General features: G+C 39.8%; 1 protein-coding gene across 1 annotated transcript in view; it reads right to left on the reverse strand.

Annotated features, from left to right (window-relative positions):
* The window catches only part of GNAL (G protein subunit alpha L), a 183,915-nt gene that overhangs the window by 117,198 nt on the left and 51,954 nt on the right, over positions 1–14,763 (reverse strand). The window lies entirely within an intron of this gene.

Below are 14,763 nucleotides of genomic sequence, written 5' to 3' on the forward strand. Positions count from 1 at the left end.
CGGCCCCGCGCCCGCTGCTGCCGCCAAAACCCGGAGCTGGCAGCGCCGCCGGGAGCCGCGGCCTCCGGACCCCCGCCCGCGGCCTGCCGCAGGGGCACGGAGCTGCGGGGCGCTCGGGGACCCGGGGGGGCTTTTCCCGACCTTTCCCCGCGCTCCTCGGCGGTGCTGGAAGAGCCTGGCTGCTGCCAGAGCGAGGGCTGGCACTCGCGGGTGCCCAGGCTGGCACAGGTGATGGCTGCCATCGTGACTGACCTGCGGGAGCAGCGCCGGGAGCCAGCCCCTGGCACCAGCGTGTGGGAGCGGCCGGGGTCTGCCCGCGTGAACCCCGACACACAGAGCACGCCTATGCACAAACACCCTGCCTCGACTTCCTAACCAACAAAATGTCCCTTTCCACACAAGCAGTCACGGCAGCACATGGGCTGTTTTTTCCCTTTGAATATTCCAAACTGCATCTGCTGAACCAGAAAATGAAGCTATCCAAACAGCTCATGATAATGTGCAATCCGAACATGATAATATGCATGTCTAATATCACTACAACAACAAATGTCGACAAGAAACCGTATCTCCGTTCCTTCATTTGCCTCCATTTTAGATCCTGAAATGAAACTTCAAGCTAGACAACCCTATAGGTATTCCTTTTTGCTTCAAATCTCTTGCCTTGCAAACTGGCACCTCAGTGCAAAAACAGCAGTACAGCACCTGGCTCGTCCTAAACTCCCCCTGCATAGAAACCACCTGCACTGCTCAGACGTGATGCTGGACACATTGAGACACAAGAACACTAGAAAAAGAACGCATGTTACTCTGCAGTCCCCAAATACTTTCAGCTTTTATCTCCAAACAGTCCCCCATACTTTCAAAGATGGCTTACTGAAAAATTAATATTTTCATAGATAGATACGTGTGCAAAATTCTGGTTCCAACTAAAATCAAAGAGAGATTGCCATCAACTTCAATCAAACAAAATAGTATTTTAATTTAAAATGTCTTGAAAAGTATGCAGCAAAAAGAAACTAGGTTTTACAAGCAGAAGGATTTAGTTTAGTTGTTTTTGGTTTTTTTCAATGGCTCCCTCACTCAGGTGGGAAATGCTGAATCAAGGAAGAGAAATTGGTACTGTCTAATTTGAGGACACATCAGAGGAAGGTGAAAAGGGCAGTACCCAGAAAATGAACAGATACTGCTCCACCTGTGGTTGGGTATGCGGAGTTTTCAGGAGACTGAAATTCAAATGCCAGATATGTGGTTTTATGGTACTGCTTGATCTTGACTCTGGAAGCTGATTTCATCTTCCCTCTTACATAGGTGGGGGGGAGCTGGGGTAACACACTACAGGATTGACAGCACCTGCCAAGTCAAAATATGCATTTAAATATGCATTTTTAAAGTGTTACTAAGCTGCATTTTTTTAAGGACAGACCGCTTTTCTTCCTATTGATATTTTTCTGTCTGGAGGGACAAAAAGCACCTCAGATACAGATAGGTTTGGAAGCACAGTTCAGGGTGACTGCTGTTTTTGGAGGCTGTCAGACACAGGATATATGATGAATAGCTTTTGTGAAGAGCAGTCATGTTTTCTCCATGCCACAGCACTATGAGAGCCCAAAACTGAATGGCTTGGTTAGAAATCACTAACTGGGTCTGAATTTTCATTTTCCTTCAGTGTCAGAAGCTGTAATTTATGATGTACGGCTACAAGATGTATGTAGCCATACTCATTACCTGTGTAAATAACTCAGTTTGAGACCTAAGTCCCAAACGTGGCTAGTGTCAGTCAGTCTGCAGGAATCTGCCTTGTTTCTTCCCCTCCTCTCCCCAGCAGTTTTCCTCTTTCATGTACTAACACTGGGATTTTTGGTGCAGACTTGTTCCCAGCTTTGAAACGGCTCAGTGCCAATAAATATAATTTTACAGGATCCTGGTATATCCTGCTTTTACCTTTCTCCAAAAGAGGGAAAGTGTTTCTCATTTCCTCTCTCCCCCTCGAAAAACCCCATGACCCTTTTGGGTCTCTTCCTCCTGAGAAAAGATCACACAGTTCAAGAATGATACGCACAAGCAACCTGTGCCCAGAAAGGACTTTTAGCTGTAATTATATTCCCAACCCTCACTTTGCTTTTCCCAAACACAGCACTTATCCCAACATAAGTGAATTACAAAATCCTAGAAGCAATAATAAACAAGAGAGAAATTTTCACCCCCTTTGGACACAGCTCTTTTTTTTTTTTGCCCCAGAGAGAAACCATAGCTATCATACATGAATATGTCTCCTCTGCACACAGATAAATCTCAAACTCTATAAAACGTTGCAGCGGTGCTGCTTCACCAAACCAACTTCCACTACAAAATTGTATACAGGAATAAAAACAAAATCCCAGACACAGGAAACAAGACTCTTCCTGGTCTTCCCCTTTCTTCTGAGGCAGTCAATGTGGGATCCTCCTTGAGTTCCTGAAGAATGAGGTATTTCACTTTGCTTCTGCCCCTTCATATCAGGTAACATATGTATACATACATATATTTATATATGCACATTTACATATGCACATATTTATAAGTATAGGTACACATGGAGTGAATATCTGTGTGAAAAAATGAGATTTGCCTTCTACTTTTGTGCTAAATTTGGTGCTATCCCGTCATGAAACCAGATAATACAGCTTAAGCTCTCCTGGAGGGAAACTGGAGACACCTTTACGTCCTGCTTTCCTCTTTGAGTTCCCACCTCAGGATGCAGTGTTTGTGAGCCTCAGGCTGAATGCTGGGGAGCACAAGCCGCTTGCTTGAGGCCACATTTGTATTCTTGTATGGAGGAGGATTGACAACCCAAATGAAGCCACACTGGGTGGCCACCCCCGCCACAAAGTCAGTCTCGTTTCTTGTGCCTGTTCTGCTTGGAGTAAGAAGGGACAAAACCCCAGTAAGAATTAATGTGGAGCTCCAGCTAGAGACCTGCTTTGGTTGCCCCTCCAATCCAGAACAGGACTGATGCAGAGGTTTTTCTTGCAAACACTAGGTAAAAGTGGAGAAAGTTTCTGTACAGTAACCCTCCAGACCTTTTGCAGCCCATCTTCCCTTTACACGGCGTCCTTTGCAGCTTTGGCTCCATCTTTAAAAAAAGAGCAAATGGAAAGATGGAGGTAATCAAAAGCATAGAAGGGACCTAAGCCACTGGTAAAGAGCTTCTTCTGGCTTGTCAGTCTTCCTGCCCCAACTTTCACAGGGATCTCTGAACTCTCTGCTGACACTGTCTTCAAGTATGAGCACTGTACTAGGTGAGTACCACTGGTGCCCTGATCTCTGCTTCTCCTCACTGACCTCTCATTTTCATGTAGCTTTTCTGCTGCAACTCACGAGTGGTTGAGTTTTACTCCACCTCAGCACCTCAGAAACTTTTCAGGAGGAAAAAAAAGAGAAAAATGAATTGTAACTGCATAGGCATGCAAGAAAAATAATTCTTTCTCTCTAGTAATAAATTACTGGTAAGTTTCTCTCTCTGTAGATGTCAAATATTAACACAAAAGTACACACTGTGTGGAAGGCTACATTTGGAGTTTTATACGATATATGAACCAGGAACCAAAAAAATTATGACTCTAACTGTGTTAAAAATACTGACTAGGGGTTTAGGAAAAAACCTACATGTACTTTGCAGAGAAGTGAATACCACGCTCAAAACCAAATATAACCTTCATTCTTTCATTTAAACCCATGACCTCAAAAAAGTCATTACAATTTTTTAAGAGGGGCTCATCCGTTTTAAGAAGCAGGATGGGAGACATGACAGAAAAGGTGAGGTATGCATTTACACAGTGACCATGGACCTGATCCCGAATTGCCTTAATGTCCATTGATTAAGGACAAATTCACTGATGCAGAAGAGGGTCAGGCAACGCTGAAGGGCCTGGCAAAGCTCTGAGTAGCTGCTTGGCTCCTTGACACGGTTATTTCCCAAGCCATACTCCTTTACTTGGTATCTGCCACTGTGTAACTCACGTGACAAACCAACTTCCATGCCCACTCCTCTCCCATCTTTGTGCAGCACAGGGAGCAAAAGGGAGAAAGCAGGTAACGTGATGGAGTTGAAGGCTGTGGGCTTACAATAACAGTCTGAAGAAAGAGAAAAGTTTTTCACAGAAAAACTGTAGGCAGCAGACCACAGGGATGACAATGATAGCCTTTAGCCCTGAGAAAGCATTTGTGAAGGGAACTATTAGATCTAGCGGGAGCCAGATGCTCCTTGGGAAGCCTGTGTAGAAAAGCATCAGGTGAAAAGCAGATTTACAGTATGATTACACTAAAGAAAGAAGACAATCCTCTTTCATTCAAGCTAGTTATTCCTCATCCAAGCTAGTTATTCCTCATCCATGTCCCCAAGAAAGCAGAGGGAACAGGGAACTTCTGCTATGTCCCTGTCATCAGCTCAGGGCCTCCCTTTAAGACCCTTACTGGTAAAATTCTGGTGTTTATTGACTAGAAATTCCTAATCTGTGAAGAGAGACTCACATGGCATCATTCCACACAGGTCCATCTGTTGGTATCAGAGGCAGAAGCAGCTGATTGAAACTAACATAAATCCAGCAACGTCCTAATAGCATTTAAAAGACTAAGCAATCTCCTGTGGTTTAAATATTCTTACATATTACGATGAAATAACATTGTTAAACAAAATGACACAGATGCATTTGCAATACGCGAAAGGGATATGTTTTTGATGAATTTGAAAGACAACAGTATTATAGGATATGTTACATTCTTGGCAAAACAGGAGGCACTTTTCTGTCAGTATCCCAGTTTATGAAGAATTTCACTTGGCTGGACACTCCAAGGGCACTTCCCCAACTTTCCCTCCCCCTGCTCCCCCCACAAACAAAGTAATGCATTCCTATTTTAAGGCAGTGGAAAATTAGTTCTAAACAGTTGTTTAGGGGAGTCATTAGGATTAAACAGATTAAAGCCAGGCAAAACATGCTAATATTGCCCTAATTTAGAAGTGAATTAATCAATAAAGAAGTCAGCTAGAATTATAGCTGAAGTTACCACTTACAGAAAAGGAGTAAAACTTATACAGGAGACATGTCCTGGACTCTCTTCAACATGCTGACTAACATCTTGCACAGCTGGAACAGCAGAGCCAAATCATCTGTCTGCAGTTTGTAAAAGCTTTTGTATGTCACGTAAAATTTTGCATTTAATAATAAATGCTCAGGTCAAGTATCATGATTTCACTAGGACAGGAACAAAAAACTGGAAGGAAAACTAACTTCTGAGACACTGAACATCCGTGTGATGTGCCTTAACGTCACCTTTAACTCCAAGGCACACCTCCGAGCAGGACTCTCACAGTCATAGCATGCCTGCCTCCACTCCTGGTCTTTAGACAACATTTTGCTGAGCTAGATTTTCTCCACATTTACCCCAAACACATCTGACCTGTGATCTCCTTGTATTACCCCTCTACCTTGATATAAACTTAGAGATAATTTTTAGCTTCTTCTCAGTCGTTTTAACTTTTCTGCTCAATAAATTAATTTTAGCTACCCCAGGAAACTGTTGATTTAAAAAAAAAAAAAAGGAAGTACATGTTTAAAAAGTTCTTTTTAATTCTTCTCGGTTGTTTTAACTTTTCTGCTCAAGAAATTAATTTTAGCTACCCCAGGAAATTGTTGATTTAAAAAAAAAAAAAAAGGAAGTACATGTTTAAAAAGTTATGCTCTAATTCCTGTGAGTGCCTGAATGCTTAGCGGTATCTCTCAACAGAAAATTCTGACAAATACAGAAAATCACTGCATACAACTGCCTTAGCATGAAGTGAGGAATTCTGTAACTGGTTCTTAACCCTGTTTAAGGATCCCAACATGCAATTACACACAAGAGCAATCATTAAAAATTTGCTTCAGGAAACAATGTTCCCAGTAAGTTGGTAGCCTCGTGCACTCGCAACCTGATTTACATAAGTAATAGAAATACACAGAAATACAGCTTTTGCTTGACTGCATGACTAGCAAATCCAGATAAAATATCAAAACTTACTGAATAAACAACAACCTAGTATTTTTCTCCTTACGCATCTAATTTTCTAAACTATACATCTGCTTGTAACAAATACCTGTTGAGTCATGTTCTGCTTGGCCTTTTGTGATGTTAAATCTTAAGTTTCCTATAAGTATTTCTAGGGTATATTTGTACAAAGCCGATGATCTCTGGATTAAATAGCTCTCACATATTTGCTCATAATTGAAGAGACATGGCTTGTTGACCCACGTGGTCCTTTCCACAACAAGATTTATGTTACAATTAAACTTTAGGCTTTCATGACATGAATTTATTTATTTCTCTGGATAGAGAAAATGGTCAATATGAAGACTAAGCAGATACATTACTTATATAGACGTAGACTATTCCATCTGCATACCTATGTGGCAGAGGGGGAAATATGATCTTGAAGTGTGATAATGTCCTGGAAAGTAAGTATATTTTTTTCTCTTTTTCTACTGTTTACTTACTCACTTTATTCACTGCTAGTCTCAAATACTGTTCTGATAGAACGAGTTAATGAAATTCAAACCCATATGATTTTACTGGTCTTATTTTTACTAAAACCCAGAAGTTTTTACCAGCATCTACTGGGCTGCTTGTATAACATGGATTATATTCTTTGGAGCAAATATTTCTCACAGGATCATTTCACTTGGGGTGAAAGGTGATAAAAGCATTGGTGCACGAAGGAGAAGGGGGAAAGGTTGAAAAATCCACAGAAGTTGCAGACATTTTGGAACAAGCCATTTAATAAGTTACTGAGGAATCAGTATTTTCTCACATACTTTGGGAAAGAAATAGTTTGTTTTTACAAGAAAAACGCACAATATGAGAAAATTTCCTAAACTATGGTAACATTTTCTCTGGGTTTAAAGTTTCAGACTTATTAACAATGGTGCCATGTTTCTGTACAACAAGTATAATTGCAGGCTTGGTTTTCGTTGTTTTTTGGTTTGGGGTTTTCTGGTTTGTTGGTTTGTTTGTTTTTTAAGAAGACCCATTCTAGCTTGATGCCTCGCAACCTCCTTAAAATTTTAAATCTTAAAATGCTGCCCCAATGATGCAGCACAATGCAATGCAGAACTATCGCAGCAGTGTCTGAGGTTAGGAATAGCACAAGTGCAAAAGGGGTTTCATCCAGCAATTGCAGCTAATGCAGTGTCTCAGACACTGCACTGTATGTTTTAAAACATTGAGAAGGTTTTAGAAAGCTTATAGCTGCTTGGAATATTCAACAACTTACAACAATACTTACATCGTCAAACAATTTGCCTACCAATCCTAAAACATTTAAAGAGCTTTAAACCTACCCATATGCAGACTCTTCCTGCTCAGAATCAGCTACACACAATCTGCCACCCACATCACTAAACACAATGACAAGATTATGCTTCCATGTCTTTGCAGCCTTTTCTTCACAATATGCAAATCTTCAGGAACTGCATTTCTGATCCCCATGCAACAGCACAAAAGCTATTGTCGTAAGAAATGGTTTAACCTGTCAGCAACACTGTCACCACAATTACTACCACTAATAAAGACATGATCATAATCTGCCACTTAAGGATCATTAGATACATTATGACTATTGTATTCTATTACATAGTTCTTTTACATGGACATTAATTGAGATCACTTGATTTAAATAAAATCAAGCACTATAAATTTTCATTGACAAATCCGTTCTTAACCTTTAGACAGCACAGGGTGCTGCTTGCTGATGTAGGGAAAACCAGCCATTAAAAAAGCTAATCCTGCAAAATATTTATCAGAAATACAAGCCACTGTAACACTGTATACAAAGAGGAGAGCCTGGAAGAAGCACACAAGGATGCTCTGTCTGAACATGCAAATGACTTACATTAAGCTAGGTTAAAACTCCTCAGTACCATTCACATGCTTGTGGTCCATGCAACAATTTACAATGTGTTAGGGAATGGACAGCTGTACCTTCAGAAAGATTCAAGGTTTGTATTTGTAAAAGGCATAGAGTGCATGACAGAAGTTTATGCAATGTAATTATTTTTATATAATTTTATTGAGGGCACAGAAACTATGAAAAAAATAGGCAAATGCCTAAATACGAGTTGTATATTCATTTCAGATGCAGCTCTTCTGCATGTGTCACAGAACCTCCCCTCTGAAAGTTTAATTTCTCAAAATATTTCATCTCATAATGACCATGAGCTGTCAGAGTGACATGAAAACAAATCAAAACTAAACAAGGATATGCCCTCTTCACACTGGAGGGCAAATGGAGGCCCAGAACATATCAAACAAGGTATTCCTCACAAAGAGAAAAATACTAACATTATAGGAATTTGTGGAAAAGATGATCAACATTGGTCACCTCCCTTGAAGATAAAGGAACACAAATTGGCAGAGGTACAGAGAAGAGGGATGAAGAAGGTTAAACTGGATGGCCGGTATCAGAGACTAGGAGGAGCAGGATTTATCAGACCTGGGATCACTGTGTTTGCCTGTGGTGACCAGGTGAAGCAGATAGCACAACATGGCTTGCTTTGCCATCATGGCACAAGGGCTGCAGCTTCCTTCTAGCAGGAGCACTGCAAAGGGCTGTTGCAGGCAATGTTGTATCCACAACTCTGAGTCAGGACCACTGGTTTTGCCTTACAAAAATCAAAAGGCATGTTGCTGCTTTCCAGAGAAGTACGAGAGAGCTTTCCCATGACTAGAAAAAAAAGATTTAATATATTCCAAACTGAACTGTTTCACCTAATTTAATAATTCTGGCTTGAGATGCTGCAAGCCGTGTGTAAATGAGACAGAAAAAGAAATTAGTTTCAAGCTGCCAAAAGAGCCTGGATCTGGTAAGAGCATGACTGGAGAAAACATCACCCAATTCCAGCTCAGAGTAGTGCAACTGTCTCAGGGGAGAGAGGGCACCTGGGCACCCCTTCCATCATGCTTCCACTTTATCATGGTGAGCTGCTGTTTCTGCTGTGGAAGTCCAATTCAGCAGAGGGAAAGGAGGCAGAAGATGGCAGGCATCCACACACCTTTTGGAGCCTGTTCCTTCTATTGTGTCAGCAAACAATAGCCTGCTGCTAATCTGTGAATCTCCTTAGGCTCCCTTCATGCCTTTACCATACTACTTCCCCAGCCCCAGTTACCTTCTCCGCTATTTACAGCTCTCAGAACCGTCAGATTATTTCTCTGTATGCCCTGCAAGAAGGTAAATAGAAAAGAGAAAAAGATGTCACTGAGTCAAGTGCCTACATTTTCCAGTTTAACTTGGATACTTTCCCTATGCTATCTCTGAAATTTTATGTGATTTGCAGCATGAGCCAATGGCTATCTTCTGTTAACTGCACAGGCAATGCAGCCAAAGATTAACAAAAACCCGGTGCTGTGGTAAAATACTTCCACAGTACTGCCAAAATCTGTGTTTCTTAGTAATTTCAATTGCCTATGGGATCCTGAATTAGTGTTAGTATACAATGGACAATTCATGGCATGTTGTTGCCATGAACTTGTTGAATGTGTATGGAGCCGTGAACAACCTGGTCTAGTGGAAGGTGTCCCTCCCCATGGCATGGGGGTTGGAACTAGATGGTCTTTAAGGTCCCTTCCAACCCAAACCATTCTATGATTCTTTTCTTTGCCTTTCTGGAAAATACTGAATGGATAGACTGCACTTCAAAAATTCAAAATATCAACAGACAAAAAAATACAAACACTATGTAACTATTAAGGTGTTTCGTTTTTGTTTTTTTTTTTAGTTATACAATCAGATTTTAAGAACTAAAGGTTAGCAGATGATTGTTCTAACTGTTATTGAAACCATGATGGTAACTTACGAAGTGTAAGTACACCATGCTTTATACTGAAAAATACTCTGGAAGTGTTTGAATTACATGTAAACTAAACAAACCAATGCCATATTATCCATATACAATACAAAAATAATGTGGGTTTTTTTACAGCTTCCTCTATTCCAAGTGTATGCAATAGTGTTTTTTTAAAATTTAAATTTTTATTTACCTGGAGCATGAAAACCCTGACTCCAGATTTAAATATTTTTGTCACATATTCCAAGTTTATGCTTGGAATCTGTTCACTTGAACATTTTGAGGTTAACAGATCAATGATAAGCAGAGAAAATTCTGCTATGGGCCACACAGAAAATTTGCTCTAATCAATGCACAGTGAAGACATGTTGTTACATCCACTAAGAGTTAAACCTCTGCACATTATGCAGAACGCTATCATCAGTAACAATTTTAAGCAACTGCAGCACAAAGGGCTGAACCTTACTCTAAGATAAGGTTCTCCAAATGTGGGGTGCAATGCCACAACTAAAATCATTCTAACACAGATGTTTAAAATCTAATTACAAAAAATATTAGATTATTATCTGATCAATCCCTCCCTTGAAATGCCTTTTTCTCTCAAACTATAAATGGATTCAAGGTGAGTTCATCTAGGGATCTAACAATCAGTGCCCAGAAATCACTGTGAAATGGAAGTAAAGGTTACTAGCAGGAAATACAGCTGAGCAACTGCATTGTGTGGCAGCAAGCCAAAATTAGTGAATTCTCATTGATGTGTAAATAACTTGGAAAGTAAAGGTGCAGAGCTGATGACCAGTCAACCTTGCTGGTGACTAGCAAGTGACAGAGCTTTTGTATGCAGTTTAACAACTCTGCTGATGATTAATCATTTTGAGTGGTATTAATGAATAAACCTTTTTTCTTAAGAATTAATGCTAACACATTTTAATGCTTTTCTTCACTTAAAAGGAATAGCTCTTTCAATACAGTGCTGCACAGTTTAGTCCATAAGGCATCCGATGACCTCAAGCAATGAGAAAATCCATATGAGCAAGCAATTAATATCTTCAACGTGTCATGAAAACAACTCCAACTTCTGTGATGCTTCTTGAAGATGGAAGAAAAAAATGCTTCAACTGTAAATTACTCTGTATCTGTTGACTACAGGGATTGTGACAATACATTATCCTTTGCATTTTTTTGTTGTATTTCAAATTCCTCCCCCTCTAAATTCTACCACAACTGCAAGCTAGGACAATTTGAATAAAATGCCTTATGTGTACTGATGCTAGTACATGTGAAAATTAGCGTTTACCTAACATCCCACTGAGGCAAGCCTTAAAATAAAAAAGAAAAGCAAGCAGCATGTCAGAGATTCCCTTTTCACCATGTAGAATTGTGTAATTTAAAAGCCTAAGGCAATAGGTATGTTATGTACACACAAAAAATTTCTGTCTCTTGGTATGAAGTTACCTCTCCATTTAAAGTTAGTGATATAATCCAATTCATCAACTTTTTCATGGGCTCCTGACCATCCAAATGTGGACAGAGTGTTCACCTTACTACCTGAGTTTCTGTGGAGTCTGATGAAACTGCCTTGAGATCCGAGCCTATAAAGACTGCCTTGCTTCAGAATTTTTTTCTCCAAATGACCAAACCTTTCATCAAAATGCAAGATAGGGAATACTTGAAATCTGTACATATTTCTATAAAGTGTACAAGATCATGCATATGCCTAAATTAAACTGTTTTAGACACACACTGGCTTGAAACTTTAAAAGGATCACTGTAGAGTGATGCAATGAAGCTATAATGGACATGACGAAATTTTTTAGCCATCATTCTGCAGGTATACCACTATTTGTGCTGCATTTTTGGTACTTTTATTTTTGATCTCTTCTTCACTATTGATGCCAACTTCCACAACTTGTATTAAAGAGCTGTTCATATCAACCCATTCACAAGCATCCAAGTCCTCAAAAATCCTGAGAGACAGAATACAGACAGACCTTTAAATCAGGAATAGGCATTCTTATGATAACACACCACTTTCCAACATGAAAATTTACAGAATCTGCTAATATGTTCAAGTTATTGGAATCCACCTGCAAATGCCATGGGTTTTGTCATACAGTTTCAGTGTGCAAGGTGGACCTTGCTCTTTGATACACCCTTTCTGGCGGGGAAGAGGGTGGCAGGAAAAGAAAGATCTGTATTTTCCACATAAAAATGCCAGAAGACTTAGGTTCAAGCTATTCAAAGTCAACCTACGTTGAGCAAGACTGGTTACACTGCAAAATGAGAGGCCAGTGATTAGATGAGCTACATGAAGAAGCTGTTCCCTCAATGGGCTGCATGCCAGTTTTAATCTTTAGCTCCTGAGAGGTCAGACAGCCCAAATAAGAATTATTTCAGGTGTTTTGAGAGGCATGACAGAGCTGGGCACACTGAAAAATTTTCCTTTGATCTTGAAAAATCTGCAGCAAACAAGATTCAGTGCCATAGCTCAAAAAACCTACACAGACACCAGTGGGGGTTCATATAACTTTCCACAGACACTCAGAGAATGTGCTGATAGGAACACAGCTTGTTTCATTTCAGACAACAGCTAGACAAGGTCAGACAGCTGGAGCAAACTGAATACATCCTGGTCTACAATGACTCTGTCATACCACTGACATTTTTATCAAGATAGCTATCTTTAGAATAGGAAGTAACTGCATTAAGCAATACCACCTTCCTTTTCTTTCTGTGCCCTGATCTCTTTCACTTGCTTTCCAAGTCTAATTGTCAGGACTAACCTATCATTTTATGAATTATTACATTCTCTAATTCTTATATATGCCTTTGATAAATTTATTTCTTCCCCCTTGCCCCCTCAAACCAGCCCTCTGCTCTGTACTCTCTTGTTTGGGGCCTCCTCAGTACCTGCCATCCACTGCAACAATCAATGCAGTATCAGTTTTGCAGGAAGTCATACAGATGATTTCAAAAAGTTGTGTGAGCACCCATAACCATCACAAAAGAATGATATAAACTTTAAAACCCCCTCCCTCTGACTTTTCATGCTTATAAGAGCTATCAGCAGCAGTCTCTTTTCCTTTTTGATACAGATGATACACATTTCAGAAGATTGCACTGAATATATAATTACATAAAGATAGGAGCTAGCCCTTTGAAACTCTCCTTCCTGATTTACAGGGCATAAAAATCTCTCTCAAAAGAAGCAGTAAGACTCCTGTTTCCTGAAAAAATCCTGCTCACAGATCAGTATATAAAATTCTAAAGTCCCACCCCATTTCTAAGTGATTCTTTTAAGGAGAAGATTAGGTTTTGAATGATCTTGAACAACAAAAAAACCAGACACACCCTACCCTCAAATATATTTTTCAAGAAAACCTTGATTAAAGCTGGTGAGGGAAGAACTTGGGACACTGTGATCAGAAACAAAGGTATAAGCTTTGCAGGGCTGATGTTAATAGAACATGTTGTAAGGTATATACTGTTCCTGAAAAATCGGATGTGAAAACATGAAAGCTAAGCATGTTCATTTTTTTCCCCCAACAAACAAATCTATATTAATTTAAAAAAACTTTGTCCATTGTTCAGTACCTTATCTATGTCTTAGAAGCAAAGATAATCAGGATGTTTCAGTTGAAGTACCGACGAGTAACCTTCAACCTAAAGCTGAAGGCCACGTGACCACCCTTAGAGACATGTTTACATTGTTATTTTTAAAATTCACTTTATGTCATATATTTCATTACAAATTTTTTATATTCCAAGTGTGCAATAGGGAAATAAATTAAACATAATAGACATGACTTATGGAGATGACCTCAGAGTTAGAGCATAGGAGGGACTTGGCTGTGAAACAAACAACTTCTGGAGATGTTCCAGGACTACAAACTCCCTTTTTTCCAATTAGATGATCTAACAGACCCCATGATGATCCAGCACAACAAACAATTTGTCTGAGGACATGCCAAGTAGTAAAAACAGTAAAACATGATTTTTGCCTCTTAGCACTAGGAATTCACTCTCATTAAAAGGGGGCTCTTCTGCAAAAAAGAATCCAGTACTGTAATACAGAGCACTGTGTTTAACACTTATAAGAAGATCCTCTTGTTCTAAGAAACTGAAAAAGTTTGCTGCAGGACATTAAGAAGTTTAACACAGGGACTACCCGTCATCAGCACAGGGTAGTGGTTAGCAGGCTTCCAAGCAGTCCCACTTCTTCAGACAGTTTGAAACCAGAATCAAAGCAAAACCAGCTCCCAAACAGGATTGTTTAAGGACTCATCACCGTGTAAAAGTAGCTCATGTGTTTGATGCTCAGTCATGAAAACACTTTACAGAAACCTGAAAATAAAAAAAGGTGTACATATACACACACATAAACACTTTTCTGATGGTAATCACACACATGTAGAATTTAAAACAACAAAAGACATCCAGCACAGACATAAACTAAAAGGTGAAAGGAACCCACAAGAGACGTAACTCATGAAAGAAACAGCAGTTTAATAGTGAGGAAGCAGTGCTATAGGGGCATTAGCTGGCTGCTTGTCTCCAGGCGTGCCCCAGTGCACAGCTCATGTGTTTGGAGCACATTTTCCCCCACTCGCTTTCTCGGCTGAAAAGCTAATGAAGTCTCAACAAACAGACTTAAGTTCAAACATCATTAATTCTGCTATTAAGGTATATCACTCAGAGGTTCTCCCACTTATATAGTTATGAAGTGCCTGGCAACAAGGACATTTATAAATAATTTCTCTTAAGAAGGAAAGCCTGACCTGAATTTTATTGCAGATCACTAGCTGTGTCATTCTTTACAGTTTCAAGGCCTAGCACAGTAGCAATAAGATAACAGATTCCCCCAAATTCATGCACAAAAGGCTGCTGCCAAAATGGCATCAACTAA

Source organism: Passer montanus, unplaced genomic scaffold (genome assembly GCF_014805655.1).
Source record: "Passer montanus isolate IOZ18808 unplaced genomic scaffold, ASM1480565v1 scaffold19, whole genome shotgun sequence".
Classification (NCBI taxonomy): domain Eukaryota; kingdom Metazoa; phylum Chordata; class Aves; order Passeriformes; family Passeridae; genus Passer; species Passer montanus.